General features: G+C 41.7%; 1 pseudogene; it reads right to left on the bottom strand.

The window, feature by feature from the left end:
* Positions 1-2,112: 2,112 nt before the first annotated feature.
* LOC115117416 (chloride intracellular channel protein 4-like) lies at positions 2,113-8,850 on the bottom strand (annotated as a pseudogene).
* Between the last annotated feature and the right edge of the window lies 1 nt (position 8,851).

Here is an 8,851-nt window from a genome sequence, read left to right as displayed (position 1 = left end):
TCGCTTCTGTCCTCATCTCCTCTTTTGTCTCTCTCCACTTCTTTACCCTCTTCTCTTTCAATCTCTCCCAGTCTTTCTTCCTTCTCTCTATCTATTTGTTTCTGGCCCTCAGTTTCTTTCCACATTCTTTATTTTCTTGCTCAAATGCTGTTTTTCTACCTTTGCTTGTTTTGCCTTTTACTGTACTGCTCTTCCATTTCTTTGCACCAGAAGTGCTCTCTATCTTTCTATCTCTGACTCATTTTGTTTCTTTCTCTCTCATTTCTCTCTCATTTCTCTTCATCAATTTCCTGTTTGCTACCTTCCTACTCTCATTCTTTTTGTCTTGTAGGTCTACTCTCTTTTGTCCTCTTCATTGCTTTTTCTATCTCCTCTGTCTTTTCATTCGATCAATCCTCTCTTCGTCTTTCCTTCTTTTGCTCCTGTCTGAGTTTTTTTTCTCCTCTCCATCGCTCTCTATCTCCGACTGGTTTGGTATTGACAATCTCTGTTTTTCCTCCTTTCTCCTCTCCATCGCTCTCTATCTCTGACTGGTTTGGTATTGACAATCTCTGTTTTTCCTCCTTTCTCCTCTCCATCGCTCTCTATCTCTGACTGGTTTGGTATTGACAATCTCTGTTTTTCCTCCTTTCTCCTCTCCATCGCTCTCTATCTCCGACTGGTTTGATATTGACAATCTCTGTTTTTCCTCCTTTTTCCTCTCCATCTCCCTCTATGATAAAAGTGATTCTCTTACAAAATATATGTCACAACTTCCGCCGAAGTCGGTCCCTCTCCTTGTTCGGGCGGCGTTCGGCGGACGACGTCACCGGCCTTCTAGCCATCCACTTTTCATTTTCCATTTGTTTTGTCTTTGTCTTACACACCTGGTTTCAATTCCCCAATTACTTGTTCATTATTTAACCCTCTGTTCCCCCATGTCTGTTTGTGAGTAATTGTTTGTATTTAGTATGGTCCGTTAATGTGGGCTCTCTTTTTGTATTCCATTTGTATATGTTGAGAAAAGTACGTTTATTTACTCATATCTGCTGCCCTGCGCCTGACTCCTCTACACCAGCTACACACAGACCACATTACAATATAAGAGAAGTTCAGTGTTTCTTCCACTGAACTGACTATCTGAATCATAGATAATATATCTATGGACTGTATTCTGTTCGAACCAAAACCAGGGTTGGGTAGGTAAGTTACTTTCTAAATGTAATCTGTTACAGTTACAAGTTACCTGTCCAAAATTGTAATCAGCAACATAACTTTATTACTCAAGCACAATAACTTCTCTGATTTTCTTCCGTTAATTTTGGATTACTTTCCCCTCAAGAGGCATTAGAAGAAGACAAAAAGGTGTGTCATCATAGTGGTCTCTAACTTATTATTATTCCACCCCATGGAATTAATCATTCTCATTTTATGATTCCACCCACAGCAGTGAAAACAGGTTGCAAGGCAAACACTTTTAGATAAACCAATTCAAATGAGGTTTAGGCCTACTCAGACTAACATTTATCTGGGCCTAGCTATGATAGTCATTTCAATATGGCACATTTCATAAATGAAAAACCTATCAATCCACATACAATAGTACCACAATTATCTTTGTTTACTTGGCATTTGACATCATGCTTTCTCTTTGTCTCTCAGGGATAGAACATCCAGATCCTTACAATTGCCAGACAAAGTGTGCACATTGCTAGGTTTTTAAAGTGAGCATAAAATACATTGAAAGATTATTCAAATTAATGTTTTAACAGTTGAGCATAATTCAAGGAAAGCAAATATCTACAGAAACTAAACAGGCAGCACATAATTGTATTGCACACACATTGTAATCGTACATATACGAGCAGACCTTCACCCTGTACACACAGCGTTATACACAAATATGTTGCTGACAGAAGACAGATATGCCTCATTCTGAGGCACAGGCAGCAGGCTTATTTTTCTGCTCCTCTACACATAAATCATAAATCATGGCTTCATAGCCCTCTTTCCCCTTTTACATTTCTTCTCTTGTCTAAACATACCTTCTTCAACTCCTCTTTTACCCTGTCTGCCCCCCCCCTCCCTCTATATCTCTCATTGCCCTCCTCTCTCCCCTCCTTCTCTCCTGATCTACTTGTTGAGGTATTTGGCTACCGAGTGGTAGGCCAGCAGGATCCCGGAATCCTTGGGGCAGGTATAGCGGAACTCGTCCTGCTGGTAGGCCTTGGTCAGGTAGTGGGTCAGACCGGTCAGAGCCACAGGGATCTCAAAGTCACAGTACTTCCTACACACCACCTGTGGGGAGCAAGAGAGGGGGAAAGGGAGTCAACATGACAGACACACACTGAACCACACTGAACAACATTTTCATCTGTTTACGAGTAGCACAGTGGTGCTAGTGGTTCTTGCAGTCATACAGACTAATAAAAAGCACAATATTCCCATTGCTTAAACCATAGCTACACATCTGAGTGCACCTATAAATACTGTAAAAGGAATAGACCTTTGCCCTTCTTGATTGAGATTGAGATGGTTCCAACAAAGAGGAGCAGACTAGAAGAAAGTACAATAGATGACACTGGCAAAGGTGATGTAATCTAGGACTTCCTGGAATGCTTGATCTGATAACCTTGACTATATTGAGCTTGGGCATCAGGTTGCAGTCAGCCAGACTGAGGGAGTTCCCGTCCAGATAGTGCCGTGATGACTGGGGGATGTCTGGGTTTTGGTCCAGCTCGTGTAGGAGTGGCGTCAGCAGGTACTGATCCAACTTCATCAGGCTCTTCAGAAACTTCTTCTCAAGCACTGAAAAGCAGCAAAGCCTCATAAAAAAACAGAACTACTGTTTCAATGACTCATCCATCAACTTCTAAACAAGGAGGGGCTTCTTACTATCGTTGAGTCCAGGGTTAGGGTTCTTGATGTATGCAGAGAACGTGGAAGATGTCATCTCCAGCACCGTTGGACTCCTTGTAGCGACAGCACAGCTTGGGGTACCTGGAAAGGTATTGCCATTAGCTCTCAGCTTTCTGAGTTAGTAGAGCCAGTGGAGGATATGTTTGACTGCAAAGATGTTAATTGCCCTGTAATAAACATTTATTTATTAATGACTTGTCTCTTTTGGCGTGTGTGTGTGTGTGTGTGTGCGCGCGTGCGTGCGTGCGCGCGCGTGCGTGTGTGTGCGTACGTGCGTGTGTGTGCGTGCATTTATGCCTGTTGATGTTCATCACACACTCACTGTGGCGGAGCCAGTGCCTCCTCTAGGAACTCCTCGATCTTGTTGGTGTCGGTGTGCACCTCCCCGCCGAAGATGAGGAACGGGGGCTGAGAGCCCGGGGCAAGGTCCTTCAGCACTTCTGGAGCCCTGACAGCAAGGGGACCCGATAAAACACATGGGGGAGAAAAGCCTTTAATTGCACACTTCATCTATCACACACAATTCTCTAGTTATTCTATCAGTGTTAGGATCATAAAGAGTCGCTGACAGAAGGGACAGTTCCCCACACTCTCCCCATCATCACTGGCCAATCGGGTGGATGGGTGGAGGTTGGAGGGGTGTGCGATAGAGAAGGAAAATGGACAGAATAAAAATGTGGTCTCTTCAATCAGTCAGTAATTTGTTTTGTTTAACAGTTTCATAATGTAAGTACAGTGTAAGACCATTAATTGCTATAGTACTTTCTACACATGACTTATTTAATAATAATAATTACACAGACGTTGAGAAAAGGATGGACGGTACATTATGACCGCTGGTGAAGAAAAATTATAAAAGGAGACGATAAAAAATCAAACAAAATCGATACCTGCCAAGTTTCGAAGGGAAATATCGTTTTTATTTTATAAGAGAGTTGTTATAATTTTGTTAAGAAAGACTTAGTAAAGACTGAAGCTACCGTCTCATTGTATTTGGGTATTTGACAGCCTTGAGGTTAGCCTAGCATCGTGTGACACCGAGAGAGAATTGCTTGGGAAAGGTTAACGAGGTCATGTTCCCATGGGATATCGGTTACTGCTAAAGAGTACTGTCTGCATTGACAGCTGTGCTTGCTGTGGATCCTGTGAGGAAACCTGCAAGGAACTGCAATACTTCACTGAGGGAATATCCACGAGTAGTGAGTAACCACAACGGTGGGGAGCTTCGGGACTTCATGTGTGTTGTCATTTTTTTTTAGCTCCAACGCGCGCCTCCGGGTTGTTAAGCAAGCTTGAAATCATTTGGACATGGGTTGTGCACGACTCATTGGGGTTTGTTATTTTGTATTTATTTTGATGTGGTGCTTTGAAAATGTAAATAATATACAACTTGAACCTTGTGTATGTTGCCTTGGTGGAGTCATTTACTGTTTCAATTTAATTGAATGCATGGGAAAGTATATCCTTATACAATAACAACAATCTATAATCATTCCATCTGAAGTTGATACCCCATTTGTCATCATAGTTTACAATAGGGATTCTTCTTGGAGATGTCCTTCTCACCTAACATCCCATTGCTGTTGAGATATTCTACGTAAGTTAATAGAGTCAAATTCGAGCCTGGTGAGATGGTTACACTACAATGTAGAAAAATAGCAAAATTTAAGAAAAATCCTTGAATGAGTGTTGTAAAACGCCCTGGAACATGTATGATGTACTAATGGGAGCTGACCACGTGCTAATTTTCTTGTAGTTAAAGCAACTAGCCATGTGATTTACAAATACACCTGGACTCACATATAACAAAATGTTTGCTTTTTTATTAGGTTTATTTACAGATGTAAGGATCACGCTGTTGCAGGTGAACTTTCCTGCAATGCAGGACATTGAAAATATGTCGTGTATTTGAGGTTTAAAAAGGCTTCTGACGTTTGCGATTTCCACTTAGAAATTTTTGACTTTATTTCCCATACAGCCTTTTTTATCAACCCCTACAAAAATGTCCATTAATTATAATCCACATCATAATTCCCATTTCCTGTTGCTTCAGGATCATTTTCCTGCTGTAGCAAACTGGCTCAATTTAAGATCCTAAATTTGTATGAACAAATATTTATTCCTTCCTTGCTTACTTTTAGACTTTCACTCAAGTCATATTTTTCTGGGTGACTTTCACTTTTAATTGAGTAATTTTCTATGAGTGTATTTACTTTTCCTCAAGTATAACAATCGGGTACTTTTCCCACCACCGTGTTGGGGTAATCATCATGTACGACGAAATACAGTCTCTGCTAACCTATTTGTCTTCATCACCAATATGGCCACAGCAGAGCATGGTAAACACCAGATCAATGTTAACCACTGTAAACACACAATTTATTACCACCAACACTGTAGATGGTAGAGATACTGTGTCCTAACAGCCCTCTGACTAACACATCAAATCGTTTTTTTACACTAACTTGCACTATGATGGTCCCAACAATCCCCTCCTGCTTAGTAATAGTTTTTCTACACTAACTTGCACTATGATGGTTCCAACAATCCCCTCCTGCTTAGTAATATTTTTCTACACTAACTTGCACTATGATGGTCCCAACAATCCCCTCCTGCTTAGTAATAGTTTTTCTACACTAACTTGCACTATGATGGTCCCAACAATCCCCTCCTGCTTAGTAATATTTTTCTACACTAACTTGCACTATGATGGTCCCAACAATCCCCTCCTGCTTAGTAATATTTTTCTACACTAACTTGCACTATGATGGTTCCAACAATTCCCTCCTGCTTAGTAATAGTTTTTCTACACTAACTTGCACTATGATGGTCCCAACAATCCCCTCCTGCTTAGTAATATTTTTCTACACTAACTTGCACTATGATGGTCCCAACAATCCCCTCCTGCTTAGTAATAGTTTTTCTACACTAACTTGCACTATGATGGTCCCAACAATCCCCTCCTGCTTAGTAATAGTTTTTCTACACTAACTTGCACTATGATGGTCCCAACAATCCCCTCCTGCTTAGTAATATTTTTCTACACTAACTTGCACTATGATGGTCCCAACAATCCCCTCCTGCTTAGTAATATTTTTCTACACTAACTTGCACTATGATGGTCCCAACAATCCCCTCCTGCTTAGTAATAGTTTTTCTGCACTAACTTGCACTATGATGGTCCCAACAATCCCCTCCTGCTTAGTTTTTCTACAGTTTTTTTTATTGTATCACATTTGATTTGTGCATCTTGCTAAACTGAAAAACACAACATTTGACTGAGAAAAATAAGCAGGGGGGGACAAGATGATGAGAGAGAGAGAGAGAGAGAGAGAGAGAGAGAGAGAGAGAGCATAGTGCTGCTGTGCACACTGAGTACGTACATCCCGTTAAAGTTATCTTTCAATCATCAACACAGAGCATCACAACCCTTTTCACCTCTGCCTTCTGTGGACACTTCAAGCAGGGTCCAAATCAACAGGAGCAGACAAGACAGGGACTTCACATCCACGGACCCACAGCCCACCTCCCAGGTTAGTGGATAGAGGGACACAATTATTGTGCTGTCCATGGCATGTTGGAGAGGGAGGGAGTTTTTAAACTATTTATTTTACTCTGTATTGTGAATTGGTTAGATTCCAGTTAATCAAGTTAAGATTCTCCTAATCTCAAGAGTGAGTGTGTCTCTCTGTTCCTGTGTCTCTCTGTTCCTGCTACTTTCAGTTACTCAGACTGCTTGAGTCTGAGTCTTGTGGTCGGAACTACACAGACTGCTTGTCAGAGAGGTTGCATGTGTTACTTCTTGTCACTCTAATCTACTGTGCAACGATCTAAAAACTCAATTAATCCTTTACACTTGTGAGAATTGGCCTTTATCGATAGGGCTAAATTGAAATGTTTCTTACACAAGAAATATGAATTAGATAACCATAGTATAGCAGCAATTGAAAGGGAACAGTTTCAAGAGTAAGGGGAATTATTAGTCAACAGTTCACCTGACACAAGGCTGAATCCAAACGTGAAACTGTTTATTTGTTGATAACAACATCTGAAAATACTCTGACAAACAGAAAGTGTTTTTTGTTTAAAATCTATTAATTATTTTAAATTAATGGCTATAAATGGCTCTCTGAATGTGCTACCGTGTTGAAACCACTCCCTCATGCTGCACTATGATGTAAAGATTTTTAGTGCCCAGATTCAAATACTTTCAGATTTCACATCCTACATCAGACAGGCCCAGAAAAAATACTGCTTTGTCCTTGGGTACCAGGGCTATCAATCAATGGCAGCCATTTCGATCTGTGGTATCCACAGATCAATTTATAAGCTAAAAAGGACGGTAGGACCCGATACCAGGGCACGGTTTTCTCCAGTACACGGGAGGTGTAGGCAACACTGTGTGCTAGCTAGCTAACTAGCAACACCGGTAGACAGTGTCCTTCGCCCCCGCCTGTCAGCCCAATTTTCTCCAGTACACAGCAAACGGAAGGCGAGGCCTACACCATGTGCTATCTAACAAGCAAGCTAGCACACGGTGTCGCTAACTAAGTAGCTAGCTAGTTAGCACATGGTGTCGCACCAGCCTCTTACCACTGACCAACAAGGTACAGTGGGGCAAAAAAGTATTTAGTCAGCCACCAATTGTGCAAGTTCTCCCACTTAAAAAGATGAGAGAGGCCTGTAATTTTCATCATAGGTACACTTCAACTATGACAGACAAAATGAGAAAAAAAATCCAGAAAATCACATTGTAGGATTTTTAATGAATTTATTTGCAAATTATGGTGTAAAATAAGTATTTGGTCACCTACAAACAAGCAAGATTTCTGGCTCTCACAGACCTGTAACTTCTTCTTTAAGAGACTCCTCTGTCCTCTATTCGTTACCTGTATTAATGGCACCTGTTTGAACTTGTTATCAATATAAAAGACACCTGTCCACAACCTCAAACAGTCACACTCCAAACTCCACTATGGCCAAGACCAAAGAGCTGTCAAAGGACACCAGAAACAAAATTGTAGACCTGCACCAGGCTGGGAAGACTGAATCTGCAATAGGTATGCAGCTTGGTTTGAAGAAATCAACTGTTGGGAGCAATTATTAGGAAATGGAAGACATACAAGACCACTGATAATCTCCCTTGATCTGGGGCTCCACGCAAGATCTCAACCCGTGGGGTCAAAATGATCACAAGAACGGTGAGCAAAAATCCCAGAACCACACGGGGGGACCTAGTGAATAACCTGCAGAGAGCTGGGACCAAAGTAACAAAGCCTACCATCAGTAACACACTACGCAGCCAGGGACTCAAATCCTGCAGTGCCAGACGTGTCCCCCTGCTTAAGCCAGTACATGTGCAGGCCCGTCTGAAGTTTGCTAGAGAGCATTTGGATGATCCAGAAGAAGATTGGGAGAATATCATATGGTCAGATGAAACCAAAATATAACTTTTAAGTAAAAACTCAACTTGTCGTGTTTGGAGGACAAAGAATGCTGAGTTGCATCCAAAGAACACCATACCTGCTGTGAAGCATGGGGGTGGAAACATCATGCTTTGGGGCTGTTTTTCTGCAAAGGGACCAGGACGACTGATCCGTGTAAAGGAAAGAATGTTTCGTGAGATTTTGAGTGAAAACCTCCTTCAGCAAGGGCATTGAAGATGAAACGTGGCTGGGTCTTTCAGCATGACAATGATCCCAAACACACCGCCCGGGCAACGAAGGAGTGGCTTCGTAAGAAGCATTTCAAGGTCCTGGAGTGGCCTAGCCAGTCTCCAGACCTCAACCCCATAGAAAATCTTTGGAGGGAGTTGAAAGTCCGTGTTGCCCAGCAACAGCCCCAAAACATCACTGCTCTAGAGGAGATCTGCATTGAGGAATGGGCCAAAATACCAGCAACAGTGTGTGAAAACCTTGTGAAGACTTACAGAAAACGTTTGACTTCTGTCATT

Source organism: Oncorhynchus nerka, linkage group LG4 (assembly GCF_034236695.1).
Source record: "Oncorhynchus nerka isolate Pitt River linkage group LG4, Oner_Uvic_2.0, whole genome shotgun sequence".
Lineage (NCBI taxonomy): Eukaryota > Metazoa > Chordata > Actinopteri > Salmoniformes > Salmonidae > Oncorhynchus > Oncorhynchus nerka.
The sequence above is the reverse complement of the archived record's forward strand: the minus strand, read 5'-3'. Positions and strand labels throughout refer to the sequence as shown.